At 31.7% G+C, this 20188-nt stretch overlaps 1 long non-coding RNA gene across 50 annotated transcripts; it reads left to right on the forward strand.

The window, feature by feature from the left end:
• The first annotated feature begins 603 nt into the window (after nucleotides 1-603).
• Nucleotides 604-20069, forward strand: LOC17887354. Of its 50 annotated transcripts, none has more exons than XR_002833734.1 (24): nucleotides 604-681; nucleotides 1107-1202; nucleotides 1284-1371; nucleotides 1474-1611; nucleotides 1703-1783; nucleotides 1898-1964; nucleotides 11071-11577; nucleotides 11727-11817; nucleotides 12066-12124; nucleotides 12369-13159; nucleotides 13276-13356; nucleotides 13765-13844; nucleotides 14118-14208; nucleotides 14276-14343; nucleotides 14437-14488; nucleotides 14601-14714; nucleotides 14793-15045; nucleotides 15144-15203; nucleotides 15329-15371; nucleotides 15540-15761; nucleotides 15893-15946; nucleotides 16027-18191; nucleotides 18275-18855; nucleotides 19790-20069. It is a non-coding gene; the product is annotated as an uncharacterized LOC17887354 (long non-coding RNA). The 50 variants fall into 50 exon arrangements; XR_002833721.1 differs by lacking the exons at nucleotides 604-681; nucleotides 1107-1202; nucleotides 1284-1371; ... (1 more) ...; nucleotides 1703-1783; nucleotides 1898-1964 and adding exons at nucleotides 9817-10205; nucleotides 10447-10632; nucleotides 10725-10805; nucleotides 10920-10986 and having other exon boundaries at nucleotides 16027-17305; nucleotides 17649-17684; nucleotides 17778-18191; XR_002833731.1 differs by having other exon boundaries at nucleotides 1474-1783.
• Nucleotides 20070-20188: the final 119 nt, after the last annotated feature.

Consider the following 20188-nt stretch of genomic DNA (forward strand, 5'->3'; position numbering starts at 1 on the left):
TGGTTAAGTTCAAAGAGTTATCCTTGTTTGAACTCAATTTTTTGAAATGCAGGCCGAGTGTGAGAAGTATTAAACTCACGAGTCATGTGATCAAAGATTGCATTTTTTTTTTTGGTTCAATGGGACTTTACATATAACTTTTGTGAAGATGCCTTGGCTAAGAAGATACTATCTTTATGATAATCATGTCACTTATATTATTTATTAGAAAATAGAGACGTTATACAAAATAGTTCTATACTATTAAATTGCAAAATAATAATATATTTCATGAAAATTCTAAGATATGGGTTGACTCAACATCGCCATTTACGTGTCGTATAAACAAAACTTGTAAACCGACCATAGAAATTTATAACGGTTAGAAAATTCAACTTAGTAAATAAGTGTAAAATTAACGGTTAGTTTTTGTTTGCGAATACAACAGTGAATCAATATTTTTTTTGGTCCGTTAGATTTCAAAAGCTCCACTATTTTGGACCGTTAAAATTTTCAATTTTTTTTTGGACCGCTAGATTCTCATTGCTTAATTATATGCTGTAAATAAGTATAAACTATGGATTAAATCATTATTTTATTTTGAATCTTTCGCTCTCTCTCTCTCTCTCTCTCACAACGTTCTTCTTCGTTCATCTTCTCTGTTTTCTGGAGTTTGATCATCTCCGTCAAAGTACTCTTGAGGTAAATCTCTACTCATCCTTTTCGATTCCTTGTCGATTTTGAAGATAATCTTACGAGTTTCCTCTTATTCTCTCTCAATTTCAATGAGTTTTTTTTTGGGTTCAATTTATGCATTAAAATCAGACCAGATGATCGATTTTTGAAATTGAATTGATCGATTTTAGAAATTGAATTGATCGATTTTTGAATTTTTGATGATTACTTCGTAGAGCAACGATTTCTAATTAGGGTTTAACTTTGTATATGATTTATAATTTTTCTTGGGTTACGCGTTAGAACCCTTGCGAATCGTCTCGTGGATTGATAAAATTTAGAGCAACGCTTTCTAATTTAGGGTTTAACTTTGTTCGATTGAAATTAGGTTTTAATCTATAGAACCAATTATGTTATTGGGAAGATTGGTGAAGATCAGTCATGGTTTTTAGTTGCAGGAACAATGATCGTGTTTGCTATTTTGCAGATCGATTCCAAAATCTTCTTTTGGAGAGTTCAATTGTCATGGATGTGTGTACCTAATCGAGGTTCTCTTTCTTCTATATTATGTTTAAGTCTCTGTGAATCGAACTAATTCTTATGCTCTCTGACATATATGAACGTTACAGGTAAAAGTTGTATCTACATCTTCTGAAGGTATCTGATTTCTATATTCATCTCGTAAGCTAAAGTGACATGATTTTGGGAAACGTTTAGGTGCTACTGATCACTCTCTTTGATGGAAAATTCTCTATGTGTAGTTCTGTTTGATTCCATTGAGAAAGCTCTGATCTTTGACATTATGAGTGATTCTTGTAGTGTTATCTGCACATAGCGATCCAAAGTATGTGATGAAAGGAGTCAAGCACAGTGCCTGCGATTATCTGCTTCAACCAAATCGAATTGAGGAGTTCAAGAACATCTCTCTTTGAACTGACTACATAAGGCCAGAGAAGTGTAGCAGCTTGAGTTAACTGTTACATTTTTTCTCTACCCTGGGAAACTAATAGCTACAATGGTCCTCACTTTTGCAACACTGATCTTGCAGGGATTTATATCAACCAAAACTGTGGTTTATCTTACACTCTGATCTTCTCTGCAAGAGTTCATTCTCCATGGCTGTGCACAGGTTTATCTTATACGTTGTTCTTTTACCTTTCGATTACTTATTTTTGTTCAGTTATCCTCATGCTGATCTCGTATCTATGAAATCTATTAATGTATACAAATTGATTCTCTGCAGATAATTAAACTTAAATTGCAGGTATTTTGCAGTAGAGGGCAAAGATTCTCCCGGATTAGTACACTCCGTAAGATTTTCAATGAGTTATTTTTCTGATTAGTTTGAGGTTTTGCAGCATCGGTCTTAATCGAGTCTCATTTTCTCTTCTTAGAACTATTGATGGGTGAAATCAAGAGAAGAGGATCTTTGAACTGCAAACGACTCTGTAGTCAGAAAACAAAGAAGGGCTCAAGTAAAGTACTTTCTCTCATTTCTCAGATCTCTAACTTCATATATAATTAGTCCCACGGAAAATACAAAGTACACTAAAACACCACGAATCAAACAAACAGAAAAACAACAAATCCAACAATCATAACAAAACCTTTACATGCACGAGTAAATACAATACAAACCTCAAACACAAAAACCTCACGTGTAGAGAACAGAATTCAAATAGGCAAAACAAAAACACGCAAACACAACACTCAAAACAAAACCTTCACGATCAGAAAAACAAAATTCAAATAAGAAAAACAAAAATACACAAACACAACACTCTAAACATAAGCTAAACACTCAAAACCTTCACGATCAGAGAACAAAACTCGTAGAATTGTGGTGTAAAGGTTTATATTTTCCCATCCGAAGCATTAAACTAAGCTATGTGTTTAGTATTGTGGTGTTTGGAAACAAAGCATTGCCGATGACTGGCTATAGGGAAGCATACAATAAATGGAATATATGAGTGCCAGGTATTACCATCACAGGTCATATACCAAACTCGACGTTCTGCTTTCTCATGTTAAATTGTCAAGCTTTACTGTTATTGTCTTCCAGTGATCCTTTAATAATTCTTCAGTGAAATACGTCTCATTGATTTCATATTGATTCATTAGAAACTACGTAGCCTTTATCTCTGGACTTGAATGTTCTTTTAAAGATTGAGAGGAAGCTAACTTACGATGAAATCATTTTGACATATTTGCATAACATTAGGTTTTGCTATTGGCGGCGAGGAGAGACTTAGCCGCTTGAACGGATATCTCTCTAAAGTGGCTGCAACAGCGTTTGTCTGCAGGGTTAATCCTTGCCATTTTGCTCTGTTTTGTTTACTCTCAAAGTTTCTTATTCGTTAATGTTTTGAAGGGTGGTGTCAGAAGACTTCACTTGTTGGAGATTTTCAATAGAGATGGTATGGGGATTATGGTAGCAAGGTATATATACTACTGTTTTCAGTTGCAAACATTCAAAGTTTTATCTTTCTTACAAAAGCTATTGACTCATCATGTCACATTGATATATGAAGGAACCCGAGAGGCGGATAAATTTGGAACTTAAGTTCCGTAACTGGTGAGAAGGTTAGTTATAAGGACGTGTTTAGCATCAATGGGCTAATCAGTTTTGGTGTTAAGCTACTGCGAGCTTTGGATTCGTTTGTACTTGTGGAATGGGAAGGAAAAAAAATTTATGTTCACTAAAATTATGCCTTAAGTTTTACGTTCTGTTTTCACATGTTACATTGTCCAATTCCTTGTGTTTAGTGTGGCATTCAACATTGCAGAAGTTCTCAATTTAGTATATCATTTATATAATAATACGTTTATACTTGTATAATCGTATCGTTGTAGTTGTCATTGTAACGCTTTTCAAAACTTCAAGTTTAAAGTTTTCTTTTAATGTTAACTTGGCAGGCGCGCATACAATGCTTTGCTGGTCTTGGAGTGTTGATTTCTACATTTTGACTTGGATATCTTCTGAAGGTATCTGCTTGAAATTGACTATTCATTCCGTAAGCTAAAATGACATGATTGGGCTCGGGCAAGGATTAGGTGCGAGTGATCCGGATGACCTGATCACTATATTTGATGGAAAATTTTCATCATAATCGATGGGTAATCAAGTCAAAGCTTAACTGCTCTAACAGATTTGAAAATCAGTTATAGTCTTCATGTGTGATCTTCAGTCCTTTTTATATGTAGGCACTGTTTTGACTTTTGGCCATTGAATTCTTTTGCTTGGGTTCAGATTCGATGATAAGGTGGCTTAGATAAGTTGAACATGTTTTCACATATTAAGCGGTATGTACTTCATCATACCTTACTCAGTTACTCTTAAATGCATTAATCTTTGTTTTTTCTTGATCAACTGAGAGTTTTCTTTCATGTAGATACAAGAGTGAGCTGCGGTTTTTTTCGAATTTAACTGTAAAGACTTTGGCCAAACCTTCCCTCGGATTAGATGATGTAAGATTGATTTGTAGTAACTTTAATTCTCTGCATTGTTTGTGGTTATGTAGTTCTTAACTAAGTTTATTTCATAGAATACATTGTATGGCCTTTAGCACAATTTATTCGGTAATGCTATAGTCCTTGGTCTTTAGAGAAACTGAAAGTTTTCTATTACATGACAGATTAAAAAGATCAATGGGGCTTTCTTCCACGTGACGTGAATTGCGCATTGTACTCTCTGTAAGATTTCTAAGACGTCTATATTTTCTATAGTTTTATAGTTCTAGGTTGTCATCATGATTCTGAGATCGCTGAAACTTTCATGTTTCAATATTTGGTTCAAATGTTTTATTTTCTTTTATAACTTTGGCAGAAGCTCATACGAACAAAAGATGAGCATAAACTTGTTGAAAAAAGGTTGTACACAAGGCCAGAACAGTGTAGCAGGTTTAGTTAAACTCTGTTACGTTTTTTCTATAATGGTCCTCACTTTTTCAGGGATTTATATCAACCCAAACTGTGGTTGATCTTCTTTGCAAGAGGTCCTTCTTTATGGTTGTGCACCAGATTAATAAGGTTGTCTATCTAATATACCTTTATCATGTATACGATATTACTTCTCTGCAGATAATTGAACTTAAATTGCTTAGATGATTTAGGGTATATTGCAGCAGCGGCCAAATTACTTCTCTCGGAATTAGTACTCTCTGTAAGATTTTTAATTAGTTTGAGGTTTTTTGTATGTTCTTCATCAAATGTCATTTTCTCTTGTCAGAAATATGGCTGGGTGAAATCAAGAGAAGGGTCTTTGAACTGCAAAATACAAAGAAGGGCACAAGTGAAGTAATTTCTATCATTTCTCAAGTCTCTGACTTCAAACCAAAAGTCCCACTGAAAGTACAAAGTACACTAATACACCACGAAACCAAAATACAAAGTTCAAACACATACACTTCACGTAGAGAACATTATTCAAATAGGCTAAACAAAGACACGTATACACAACATTCAAAAGATAATTTCAAAAACTTCACTGACCAGAGAGCAAAATTTCAAATAAGCAAAACAAATTATACGCAAACACAACACTCAAAAACAAAAACTTCACGACCAGAGAACAAAAGTCTTAAAAATGTGGTGTCTATTGTAGATTTATGTATATAGTTATTAAACAATATGAGATTTATGCAATACTTTCTGAAAAGCTCTCTAAGTGAGACACATCAGCTTTTTATTTTGATAATACTTCTCATTTTCGAGCAATACTAAGGTGCATCCCTAGATCTTATTCACCCCCTTTTAGTTGATAAATCAAAATACAACAATATACCATGTCATATTATTATTAATTTTAAAAAAATCAAAATTAAAATCAGAAAAAACAAATATTAATTACTCTTTTATAAGCCCAAACCGAAATATAATTTCGTTGAATTACAAAATTTAAATCCTAACCACTATTTTATCTACCTAAATCAAAATATAATTTCATTTATTTAAAAAATTTAAATCATAACAACTCTTTTATAAACATAAACCAAAAAATAATTTAGTTGAATTACAAAATCTAAACCCTAACCACTATTTTATCAACCCAAAAAGAAATATAATTCTTTTATTTAAAAAATCTAATCCTAACTACTCTTTTATAATTCCAAACCGAAATATAAATTTGTGTAATTACAAGTTCTAAACGCTAACCACTATTTTATAAACTCAAAACCAAAACTATAATATCGTTTATTTATAAAATCTAAACTCTAACCACTATTTTATCAACCAAACTGAAATATAATTTTGTTTATGTATAAAATCTAAACCCTAACCACTCTTTTATAAATCCAAACCAAAATACAATTGCGTGTAATTACAAATTATAAATTCTTGCCACTATTTTATAAACCCAAAATAGGTTTGGGCATAAAAACCGAATCCAAAAATCCGAACCGAAAAAATTGGATTAAAACCGAACCGATATTTGGAAAATAAATGATTGGATCGTAGACCATCTCCAATGTATTTTGCTATTTTTGCCTCTAAAATAGGGAAACTGTATAATAGAGTAAGTTTTACTCCAATGTACTCCTCTATAATAGAACTAGTATAGCACCCGTCCGTTGGACGGGTTATCTTTATTTAAAATTAAATTAAAATTAAAATTTATTATAACTTTTAAAAAAAAAATTCTAAATTTGTTTTTGAAAAAATAAGAGAAATTAATTTCATTTGGAAAGAGATTTTATTTGGTTTGAACTGTCAAATAAACGTGTACGTTAATTTTAAAAATTTAGTAATGTCAAACTGACAATCACCAAAACATTTGGGAGGTATTTGGGAGTTATTCACCATTACTCATAATATTGCTAAAATATTTTAAGAAATCTTAATTTAACAATTATCCTCTAAAACATGATTATACCATTTTGTAAAATTTGTTATTTCTTAACTTTCAATTTTTCAAAAAATCTTTCTCAGACTATGAAAATTAATTAATTATTATTTAATATGATGGTAAAGTTCTTTCAAATTAACATCAATCTAAAATATGATGTTAAATACAAATAGAGTCATTTGTAAATAAATTCATATAAACAACGCAAATAAACATAAAGATTCTAAAATAAATTATAGCATCGTTAAGGAAAACATTAATAAATCTTTCAAATATTAATTATAAAAAACTACATATTTTCTTTAAAAATATTTTAAAATTACTATATTACGATTTATATTGAACTTTGTTATCTTTTATTTAAGCTAAAAATATTATTTTCGAAAATCTTTTATTCACCCTTATGTTTTAGACAATGAAATTGCTCAATGGCATAATACATTCATACATAAATTAAAAAGTAAACAAATATAACATATTATAAAATATAAATAATGAATAAAATAATGTATTTAGTTAAACTCAAAATCTAATTTATTTTTAAACTGTAAATCCTAATTCTCTTTTATGAACCCAAACTGAGAAATAACATTGTTTAATTGTAAAACCTAAATCTCACTCCTCTTTAATAAACTCAAACCGATAAATAATCTCGTTTAATTATAAAATATAAACTATAATGCACATTTATAAACTCAACAGATAACCCTTATAATTGTAAAACCTACAACTCGCAAAACTAAAAATTAGGTTAATAGTTGAAAGAGAATTTTTGAGAAATACCCTTTTTGGTGTACCCCTTTTTAAAAATACACCAATTTTCTACCCATTTTAAAAATATTCCTTTTCAAATATGAAAAATTGTAAACTTTTATATAGTTTATAAGGTACATCTAGATCATCATTACTATTGGGAGACTCAATTCAAATATTTATAAGACTTTTATAAGGTTTTTATAAGGTTTACAAAGTTTTTATATGTTTTTTAAATAATTTTTAAAAGGTTTTTAAAAGGTATTTACATGGTATTTAAAATTTACACACATAGAAAGATCATTTGTGTCTAGATATATAAGCTTACACATTTTTTTATAAATAAATTTTTTTACTTTTTAATTTATCAAAAATACCCTTTTTCCATACCACTTTTTAAAAATACCCCTATTTTAAACTTTATAAAAAAAACCACTATAAATGTTGAAATTTATCCGATGTCAAAAAAAAAATGTTGAAATTTATCCAAATATGAGTGTAAACTTATAAATATACACACAAATTACCTTAACATATGTTTAAATTTTTATATATCTTTCATAAATAGCGTAAAATAACTTATAAATACCTTTTAAAATCCTTTTAAAAACCTTATAAACCCTTTTAAAACCACTTAAAAACCTTATAAAACTTGTAAAAACGATTTAAAACCTTTTAAAACATTATAAAATATTTGTATCAAATTTCCAAGTAGTAGTTATTATATAGAAGTACCTTATAAACCATATAAAACTTTATAATTTTTCATATTTAAACACGAATATTTTTGAAAATGGATAGATAAAGGAGGTATTTTTGAAAGGGGTACACCAAAAGGGTATCTGTCAAAAGTTCTCTTTAATTTTTTATAATTATTTTTTAATGTTGTTTAAAAATCCTATTTGTATCTTAATATTAACAAAATTAGATATAACATGTTGAGACATCTTATGTTTTTACTTGACACTTATCATGATCACGTGAGTTAGTAAATTTAAAAACCAAGTTTCGACATATAATCTCGTTTAATTGTTAAACTTAAATCATAATTTTAATTTATAAAGATAAACCATAATTCTTATTTATCAATTATATACCGAAACCAACAAATAACCTGATTTAACTGTACAATTAAAGTTTAAACCTTAATCCTCTTCTGTAAACAAAAACCGCCATATATTCTTGTTAATTATAAATTTTAAATCCCTATCTTATTAATAAACCAAATTGACATAACTGAAATTAGGTTATTTGTTTAATTTTATTAATAATTTTTAATATATAATTATTTATATTATTTATTTTATATATTTCCTTTTTCGATAGGGTTAATAATATTTCTATTTTATCCAAATATTAACAAAATTAGTTACGACACGTGTCAATATCTTATCATTTATAATTGACTTATTTGTTTAATTTTATTAATAATTTTTAATATATAATTTTTATAATATTTATTTTATATATTTCCTTTTTCGATATGGTTAATAATATTTCTATTTTATCCAAATATTAACAAAATTAGTTACGACACGTGTCAATATCTTATCATTTATAATTGACACGTGTCACGATCTTGTTAATGGCTAACTTTGAAAACCAAGGTTTATATAATAAGATACTCTATTTTTCCTCTATATATAGAGAAACTGTATTTTTTCCTCTATATATAGAGAAAAATATAGCAAGATCTATTTTAGAGGTAATAATAGGGGTGGGTTGGAGCATATATGCCTCTATACTGTATTTTTAGGGGCACATATAGAGATAAAATAGAGATGGGTTGGAGATGCTCTTAGCTTTCATTACTTTGGAATATCAGATTAAACCCGATCTGAACCGATATCCAATGGATACCCAAATATAAGATACAGTTTAATATTCTAAGGACATACAGTTTAATATTTTAAGGATATATGTTACTGAATTCCGTTACTTCATTTTCATTAGGATTTTATGGTTCTCTTTGGTTTATTTAAAATTTTTATGCAAACACAGTTTTACGTTTGACTTTTATATATTGGTATGTTTTTTTTTGTCAACATATTGGTATGGTTTTTTTATGTTAATTCGATCTTTGAACTTATCATTTATCTCATTTCTATGTTTTTTTTTCCAGATACTTGGATAGTATGAGTTATTTGAGTACAATTGGAAAAAAAAAAAATCAAATAGAGTCATGTCCGATAAATTTTTGGGTAATTTAGATTATAACCAATTATATCCTAACCGATCCGAAATCCAAAAAATTTGATCCGAATTTTATAAATATCCGAATGGATGTTAGTTAGTTGCTACAGCGCGGGGGAAATAATTACATATATATAACTTTTAACGGATTAAAATATGTTACATTTTAATTTTGTTAGAGTGCCGTCGATTACGGTAAATCATATATTTGTATAATTAATAAGTTCAAATAAAATAATAAAGGAAAAAACAAGTAAATAATCATATACTGAGTTTTGATACAATTAAAAACACGGTGAAAATTTAAAAGCACGAAATAGTATTTTTTGGGTTCAATTTATGCATTAAAATCAGACCAGATGATCGATTTTTGAAATTGAATTGATCGATTTTGAATTTGTGATGATTACTTAGAGCAACGCTTTCTAGTTAGGGTTTAACTTTGTATATGATTTATAATTTTTGTTGGGTTACGCGTTAGAACCCTTGCGAATCGTGGATTGATAAAACTTAGAGCAACGCTTTCTAATTTAGGGTTTATCTTTGTTCGATTGAAATCAGGTTTAATTTATAGAACCAATTATGTTATCGGGAAGATTGGTGAAGATCGGTCATGGTTTTTAGTTGCAGGAACAATGATCGTGTTTGCTATTTTGCAGATCTTCTTTTGGAGAGTTCAATTGTCATGGATGTGTACCTAATCGAGGTTCTGTGAATCGAACTATTTTCGTATGCTCTCTGACATATATGAACGTTACAGGTAAAAGTTGTATCTACATCTTCTGAAGGTATCTGATTTCTATATTCATCTCGTTAGCTAAAGTGACATGATTTTAGGTAACGTTTAGGTGCTACTGATCATCACTCTATTTGATGGAAAATTCTCTATGTGTAATCATGTTAAACTTGATTCTCTATGTGTAGTTCTGTTTGATTCTATTGAGCTTTTCATATTTCCAAGAGAAAGCTCTGATCTTTGACATGATGAGTGATTCTTGTAGTGTAATTATCTGCACATACCGATCCAAAGTATGTGATGGAAGGAGTCAAGCACAGTGCCTGTGATTATCTGCTTAAACCAATTCGGATTGAGGAGTTCAAGAACATCTCTCTCTGAACTGACTACATAAGGCAGAACAGTGTAGCGGCTTGAGTTAAGTGTTTGTAGGTACTAGATCGACATTTAGGTTCGTAACTACTTATCTCTGTTACATTTTTTCTCTGCCCTGGGAAACTAATAGGTACAATGGTCCTCACTTTTGCAACACTGATCTTGCAGGGAATTATATCAACCAAAACTGTGGTTTATCTTACACTCTGATCTTCTCTGCAAGAGTTCATTCTCCATGGCTGTGCACAGGTTTATCTTATACGTTGTTCTTTTACCTTTCGATTACTTATTTTAGTTCAGTTATCCTCATGCTGATCTCGTATCTATGAAATCTATTAACGTATACAAATTGATGCTCTGCAGATAATTGAACTTAAATTGCAGGTATTTTGCAGCAGAGGCCAAAGATTCTCCCGGATTAGTACACTCCGTAAGATTTTCAATGAGTTATTTTTCTGATTAGTTTGAGGTTTTGCAGCATCGGTCTTAATCGAGTCTCATTTTCTCTTCGTAGAACTATTGATGGGTGAAATCAAGAGAAGGGGATCTTTGAACTGCAAACGATTCTGTAGTCAGAAAACAAAGAAGGGCCCAAGTAAAGTACTTTCTCTCATTTCTCAGATCTCTAACTTCATACATAATTAGTCCCACGGAAACTACAAGAACACTAAAACACCACGAAACTAAATACAATACAAACTTCAAACACATACACTTCACGTAGAGAACATTATTCAAATAGGCAAAAGAAAACAACACACGTATACCAACTAGACAAACAAAAAACACCAAAATCCAACAGTCATAACAATAACTTCACATACCTCAAACACAAAAACCTCACGTGTAGAGAACAGAATTTCAAATAGGCAAAACAAAAAGACGCAAACACAACACTCAAAACAAAACCTTCACGATCAGAAAAACAAAATTTGTAGAATTGTGATGTCAAGGTTCATATTTCTCCTTCCAAAGCATTAGTGCAAAACAAGCCTACAGCGAAAGGAATATAGAGTGTCAGGTATTATCTTATTGTACATTGATCTTATTGATTCATCTGCAACTACATAGCTTTATCTATTAAAGATTGAGAGGAAGCTAAGTTATGATCAAGCTGCTTTAAATTTTAGTTTTTGTGTCCAAAGTGAAATCAGTTTGACATGTGTGCAGGATATTAGTTTTTGCTATTGACGGTGAGGGGAGACTTAGCTGCTCTAAAGGGTATCTCCCTGAACTGGCTGCAGCAGTGTTTGTCTGCAGCGTAAGTCCTTGAGCTTACCTTGTTGCTCTGTTTTATTTACACCCACTAAAATTATGCCTTAATTCTACATTCTGTTTTCACACGTTACATTGTCTAATTCCTTCTGTTTAGTATGGCATTCAACATTGCAGAACTTCTCCATACAGCATATCCAAATACTCTCTGTAATATTACGTTTATATTTGTATAATCTTATAGTTGTAGTTGTCAGATTCTTTTAATGTTTTTATTTTCGAATTTTACCTTAGCAGGAGCACATATAATGCTTTGCTGGTCTTGGAGTGCTGATTTCTATTATCTTCTGAAGGTATCTGATTTCTATATTCATCTCGTAAGCTAAAGTGAAATGATTTTGGGAAACGTTTAGGTGCTACTGATCACTCTATTTGATGGAAAATTATCTATGTCTAATCATGTCAAACTTTGCCTATTCAATTAAATTCTTAGAGTTTGCATCAAGGGGAATTTATTTTCTTTAATTTCAAGCTTACATACTCTAAGTGATTTGGAAATCAGTTATTTTCTTCATGTGTGTTCTTTTTTATTTGTAGGAACTGGTTTGGCTTTTGGCCAGTGCACTCTTTTTCTTGGGTTCGAATACGATGATAACATGTTTTCAGATATAATACTTCACACACACGGTATGTTTTTACATATAACATGTTTTGTTTGAACAACTGAGAAATTTCTTTCATGTAGATTCAAGAGAGAGCTGCGGTTTTTAAAAAAGTTCGTTAGGGATTTTTGCCACGTGATGTGAATCCTGCATTGTACCCTTCTAAGACATTTATATTTTGTATAATTTTCTTGTTCTAGGTCGTCATTATGATGGTGAGATTGTTCGAAACTTCATGTTTCAATATTTGGTTCAAAGTTTTTATTTTCTTATATTACTTTGGCAGAAGCTCATACAAATAAAGATGAGCATAAACTTGTTGCAAAAATGGTGTACACAAGGCCAGAACAATGTAGCAGCTTGAGTATAGATTTGTAATTATTATTCTCTGTTACATTTTTTCTCTATCCTGGGAAACTAATAGCAATGCTCCTCAACTTTGCAACACTATCTCTTTGGTCAATGCAGGGATTTATCTATGATCTTCTTTGCAAGAGTTTATTCTCTATGATCTTCCCAAACTGTGATCTTCTTTGCAAGAGTTTATTCTCTATGGTTGTGCACCAGATTAATATGGTTGTCTATCTTATACGTGATTCGTTTTACCTTTTCAATTACTGGTTCAGTTATCCTTATGCTGATCTCGTATCTAAGATTTTGCAGATAATTGAACTTAAATTGCTTAAATGATTGCAGCAGCGGCCAAAACTTCTCTCGCAATTCAGGGTATAGCTATATATATATATATGATGGTACTTAAGATTTTAAATCAGTTATTTTTCTCTAGTTAGTTTGAGGTTTTGCAGCAGTGGTCTAAATCGAGTCTCATTTTCTCTTCTCAGAACTATTGCTGGGTGAAATATAGAGAAGAGGATATTTGAACTGCAAACGACTCTGTTGTCAGAAAACAAAGAAGGGCTCAAGTAAATTTCTTTATCTCATTTCTCAAATCTCTACTTAATACATAATTAGTCCCACGGAAAATACAAAGAACACTAAAACACCACGAACGAAAAAAAAAAAAAAAAACAGCAAACTCCAACAATCATAACAAAACCTTTACATGCACGAGTAAATACAATACAAACCTCAAACACAAAAACCTCACGTGTAGAGAACAGAATTCAAATAGGCAAAACAAAAACACGCAAACACAACACTCAAAACAAAACCTTCACGATCAGAAAACAAAATTTAAATAAGAAAAACAAAAATACACAAACAAAACACTCTAAACATAAACTTCAAGATCAGATAACAAAACTCGTAGAATTGTGGTGTAAATGTTTATATTTTCCCATCCGAAGCATTAAACTAAGCTATGTGTTTAGAATTGTAGTGTTTGGAAACAAAGCATTGCAGATGACTGGCTATAAGGAAGCATACAATAAATGGAATATATGAGTGTCAGGTATTATCTTGACCATCAGAGGTCATATACCAAACTCGACGTTCTGCTTTCTCATGTTAAATTGTCAAGCTTAACTGTTATTGTCTTCCAGTGATCCTTTAAGACTTCTTCAGTGAAATACGTCTTATTGATTTCATATTGATTCATTAGCAACTACGTAGCCTTTATCTCTGGACTTGAATGTTCTTTTAAAGATTGAGAGGAAGCAAACTTACGATGAATCTGCTTTAAATTTCACTTTTTGAAAGTGAAATTATTTTGACATATTTGCAGAACATTAGGTTTTGCTATTGGCGGTAAGGAGAGACTTAGCCGCTTGAATGGGTATCTCTCTAAAGTGGCTGCAACATCGTTTGTCTGCAGGGTTAGTCCTTGCCATGTTGCTCTGTTTTGTTTACTCCCAAAGTTTCTTATTCGTTAATGTTTTGAAGGGTGGTGTCAGAAGACTTCACTTGTTGGAGATTTTCAATAGAGATGGAATGGGGATTATGGTAGCAATGTATATATACTACTTTTTTTCAGTTGCAAACATTCAAAGTTTGATCTTTCTTACAAAAGCTATTGACCCATCATGTCACATTGATGTATGAAGGAACCCGAGAGGCGGATAAATTTGGAACTTAAGTTCCGTAACTGGTGAGAAGGTTAGTTATAAGGACTTAGGTTCCATTTTTCATTTTTTTACTGTTTAGCATAAAGGGCTAATCAATTTTGGTGTTCAGCTACTGTGAGCTTTGGATTTGTCTGTGGTTGCAGAAAGGCAAGGACTTATAATAACTTGTGGGGCTTTGTTCCCTTTCTTTGAAAAAAAATGTGGAGAAGTTGTAGTACTCGTAATTCCGTCAGATTGTAGTGTACAATGTCAGGAAGGTAAATTACTCGGTAAAGTCACAAGATTTTTGTGTTTTCAAATCTTAAGTTAAGAGAAAACCCGTTTCGTGACTGAAGTTTTGCAGACTACATTGAGAAGAAAGCGTCAGGTCTTGAAATTGAGATGCTTTATTCTGGTGGCAACGAGTACTGCAGACTGATTTTGTGAGACATGGGTTTCAAGAGGCTCCAATCAAGCTAATACCCAAGGCAAGACGGGAAAAAACAGGATTTCAGTTGTTCGAACATTTCAATGCCTTTGCAACATGCGGTAGGGAAACCGTAAGCAAAAGGAATATACGAATGCCGGGTATTATTTTGATCACATCAGGTCAGATACCAAAATATTTCTGTTTTGTAAAATAATGCCTTAAATCTATTGTTCTGTTTTCACATGTTACATTGTCTAATTCAATATGCTTAGTGTAGGCGTTGGTGTTGCATTCAACATTGCTGAAGTTCTCAATATAGCATATCCATATACTCTCTGTAAGATTTAGTAATAGCTTTATATTTGTATAATCTTATAGTTGTAGTTGTCATAGTAACACTATTAAAACGTCATGTTTAAAGTTTGCTTTTAATGTTTTTATTTTTGAATTTTACCTTGGCAGGAGCGCATAGAATCAAACTATGACATAAACTTATTTAGACAAGGTGTTTACAAAAACAGAATAATGCATCAGATTCTTAACTACTATCTACAATATCTTTATCTCTACTCTTACATTTTTTTCTCCACACTGTTAGATAATTAGGTGTGTATAATAGTAGCCACTTCAATACATTTACAACATCACTGATGTTGTTGTTGTTTTCATGCAGGAAATTATATCCAGTTGTCGGTCTTACTGATCACCACTGATGTATTTGATGTATTGCTAGTTGCAATCAAGAGAATGGATCTTTGAGGAGCAAAAAAAAAGTGGGGAGGCGATTTCATAGAAAAGATTAAACAAAGATGGCTTGAAATGGGGAAGTGATATAACTCTCTCACTCTCCCTCTCTCTCTCTCTTTCATCAGCAAGCTTTACAAGCAGAGGCAAAGTAAGCTTTTCTAGAATCTACTACTCATCATACTCAGGCTTGCTTCACTTGCTTAATTCATTTCATTATAAGTGATATTTTGTGCGCAGCGACATTGGTTCTCTGCTGATAATTGAACTTAATTTGCTTAGATGATACAGGGTATTTTGCAGCTGCGGCCAAATCTTCTCTCGGATTAGTACTCCGTAAGATTTTCAATGAGTTATTTTTCTGATGATTTTGAGGTTTTGTATGTTCTTAATCGAGTCTCATTTTCTTTTCTCAGAACTATTGTTGGGTGAAATCAAGAGAAGGGCTCAAGTGAAGTACTTTCTCTCATTTCTCAAATCTCTTAAGTTCAAACAAAAGTCCCACGGAAATTACAAGTACACTAAAACACAACAAAACTAAATACAATACAAACTTCAAACACATACACTTCACGTAATTCAAATAGGTAAAAGAAAACACCATGAACCAAACAAACAATAAGACAACCAACTCCAACAGTCATAACAAAAACTTTCCATGCACGAGTAAATACAAACCTCAAACACAAAAACCTCACGTGCACAGAACAGAATTCAAATAGGCAAAACAAAAACACGCAAACACAGCACTCAAAACAAAACCTTCACGATCAGAAAACAAAAAAATCGTAGAATTATCAAGGTTCATATTTCTCCTTCCAATGCATTTTTGCAAATCAAGCTATGTTTGTATTGGATTGGTTTGTGATTGATTTGTGATTGATTTGTGATTGCTTTGTGATTGCATTTTTGCCAAACAAGCTATTGATCTGTCATGTCACAGTGAAATATATGAAGGAACCTGAGAGTCCAAAGAGGAAGACTTACTGGAATTAGAAAAATAACAAAACCTCTTAGTTAATTTGGAATTTAAGTTTCAAACTGGTGAAAAGACTAGTGTGAGTTTCCACTTTTCATTGTTTACGTATAGCATCAAAGGGCTAATTGGATTTTTTGTTAAGCTACTGCGAGCTTTGGATTGATTTGTGATTGCTTTTAATGTTTTTATTTCAAATTTTTTACCTTGATAGGAACACATAGAATCAAACTATGACATAAACTTTGAGACAAGATGTGCACAAAACCAGAATAACCCAACAGATTGAGTTTATAATCTGCAGGTACTAGATTAACAAGCAGATTCTTAACTGCCATTTACCATATCTTTACCTCCACTCTTACATTCTTTCTCTACACTGTTAGATAATTAGGTGTGTATAATAGTCTTCACTTCAATACATTTACAGCAGCACTAATGTTGTTGTTGTTATGCAGGGAATTATATCCAGTTGTCGGCCTTACTCCTTGATCTTCTTTGTCTATATTTCATTAAGCACCAGAACAAAGTTATCTATCTTTTAATTTTTAACCTTTTTTGTTGTACAAACTTTTCATGTTCTGGCATCTACGAGCTCTATCATGTTAATGCTATTGATTATCTCTGTGATTTAACCGAAGTCTAGGACAAATTGGCTTTGCAAGCTATGGTTGGAGTTCTTAACTAGCTTCGACATTTTTCTCTGATATATTTTGGAGGTATGTACTACCTAACATATTACTTTTGCCAAATCACAATAAGTTGTACCCATGGATGTATATCAGAAAAAGGTTTCCTATTTTCTACTCTACTCTACTCTTGCTATACCCATCTAACAATAGGAAGCATCTAAATGTTTTTGGTTCTCACTATTGGCTATTTATATTGTTGGTTGAGTTGCTTGAAACTCAATATTGATTCTCTGCAGATATTTGAACTTACGTTGTTCTTTTATCGTATACGTGGTTCTTTCACCAGTTATCCTCATGCTGATCTCGTATCTATGAAATCTATCATGTATACAATATTGATTCTCTCCAAATAATTGAACTTAAATTGCAGGTATTTGCAGTAGCGACCAAAGCTTCTCCCGGATTAGTACTCTCCTTAAAATTTTCAATGAGTTATTTTTGTGATTAGTTTGAGGTTTTGCAGCAGCGGTCTTAATTGAGTCTCATTTTCTCTTCTCAGAACTACTGCTGGGTGAAATCAAGAGAAGAGGATCTTTGAACTACAAACCGCTCAAAGTGAAGTATTTGCTCTCATTTCTCAAATCTCTAACTTCATACATAATTCTCATGGAAAATACAAAGTACACTAAAACACCACGAATCAAACAAACAAAAAAACAACAAACAGCAACAGTCATATCAAAAACTTTACATGCACGAGTAAATACAATACAAACCCTCAACACACAAAAACCCCACGAGCAGAGAACATAATTCAAATAGGCAAAACAAAAACACGCAAACACAACACTCAAAACAAAACCTTCACGATCAGAAAACAAAACTCGTAGAATTGTGATATCACGGTTCATATTTCTCCTTCCAATGCATTAGCGCAAAACAAGCCTACATCGAAAGGAATATATAGTGTCAGGTATTATCTTATTGATTGTACATTGATCTTATTGATTCATCTACAACTTGCTCTGCTTTACATTTAAATTTTTGTGTCCAAAGTGAAATCAGTGTGCAGGATATTAGTTTTTGCTATTGGCGGCAAGGGGAGACTTAGCCGCTTTAAAGGATATCTCTCTGAACTGGCTGCAGGTGGGTTCGTCTGCAGGGTAAGTCCTTGAGCTTACCATGTTGCCCTGTTTTATTTACCCCCAAACTTTCTTATTCATTATTTTTTGGAGGGTGGTGTCAGAAGAGTTCACTTGTTGGATGGTATTATAAGCGGAGTGGAGATTTTAGTTAGAGATGGAATGGGGATTGATGAGAAGGTTAGCTTGTGGTTTCACTTATCATTGGTTCAATGTTTAGCATCAAAGGGTTAATATGTTGTGGTGTTCAGCTACTGCAAGCTCACTTGTTGGATGGTACTTTAAGTGTAGTGATATTGTTGAAGATTTTCAATAGAGATAGAATGGGGATTATGGTGGCAAGGTATATACTACTGTTTTCAATTGCGAAAATTCGAGGTTTTATCTTTCTTATTGATCCGTCATGTCACAGTGATAAATATGAAGGAACCTGAGATAGAAAAGTAATAAAACGTTTGGATGAATTGGAACTTAACTTCCGAAACTTGTGAGAAGGTTAGCCTGAGGTTCTATATTTCAATGTTTACATGTTTAGCTAATATGAGCTTAACACATGTCAATTAGGGCTAAAGCCCACGGGCTAGTCTGGCCCGGCCCTGAAAAACATCGGGCTCGGACTTAAATATATATATGTCCAGAAAAAACCGGGCTTTTTAGGCTTAGCCCATTCGGATTAAAGGGTTTTTGGGCTTAACCCGGTTGGACTCGGACAAACCCGAAAAACCCTTAAACAAATATATTTTGATTTTTTTTTATATTTTAGTTCGATTAGAAGATTTGATTAATGAATTAGTTTTCATATTTACTTACTAGCTTTACTTAATACTTTTAAAATCTTTATCTATGATATTTTCTATTATTTATATATGTCACAACTGAACAAAGCTAAAACTAAATATATATAAGTATCTTGATTTTGAAATAATCGAAGTATTTTAAATTTGGACTCTATCATCTACTTTAAAGTATTTTAGTTCCATGTTTTATTGGGTTAAAGTGTAACTAATTTATCTGGTTTTCATTTTTTCTCTTAAATCAAGTTAGTTTTAATGAATATTGATAAGTTATTTAAATTTTGATGCATTATTTTTATAGTTATTTTTATAGTATACCTTTAAATATTGTTCTTAAAAACTAATATGAACTTAGAAGTTGATCGGTAAGTAAAGTCCCAAAAAGCTTTGTAGCCCTGTTAGGGCCGGACTTTGAAATATAGGCTCGAATATTTTTCGGACCGGGCGGGACTCAAATATATGAGGGTTTTACGGGTTTTGACAGGGTGGGGCCGGAGTAGCCTGATTGACATACCTAACTGTGATTAATTTGTGGTTGCTAATCATTTTTTCGTTATTCTTAAGCTTACTGCTCCAAGAGATTTGGAAATCAGTTATAGTCTTCATGTGTGATCTTCAGTACTTTCATTTTGTAGGCACTGGTTTGACTTTTGGCCATTGAATTCTTTTGCTTGGGTTCGGATTTGATGATAAGGTGGCTTAGATCAGTTGGACATGTTTTCACATATCACACCTTATTCAGTTACTCTTAAATGCAATAATCTTTGTTTTTTCTTGATCAACCGAGCGTTTCCTTTCATTTAGAATAAGAGTGAGCTACGGTTTTTTCGAATTTGTAAAGACTAAACCTTCCCTCGGACCAGACGATGTAAGATTTTTAGTAACTTTAATACCATCTCTCTTTTTTGGTGGGTATGCATCTTTCTAGTTTATACTAGATTGGAAATGAAATATCAAATTATCAATACTAGAAAGATGAAATCATAATCACCAAAAAAAAAAAAAAAAAAAAGAAGATCAAATCGTTAGAATTA

Source organism: Capsella rubella, unplaced genomic scaffold, assembly GCF_000375325.1.
Source record: "Capsella rubella cultivar Monte Gargano unplaced genomic scaffold, Caprub1_0 scaffold_5, whole genome shotgun sequence".
In the NCBI taxonomy this organism is placed as follows: domain Eukaryota; kingdom Viridiplantae; phylum Streptophyta; class Magnoliopsida; order Brassicales; family Brassicaceae; genus Capsella; species Capsella rubella.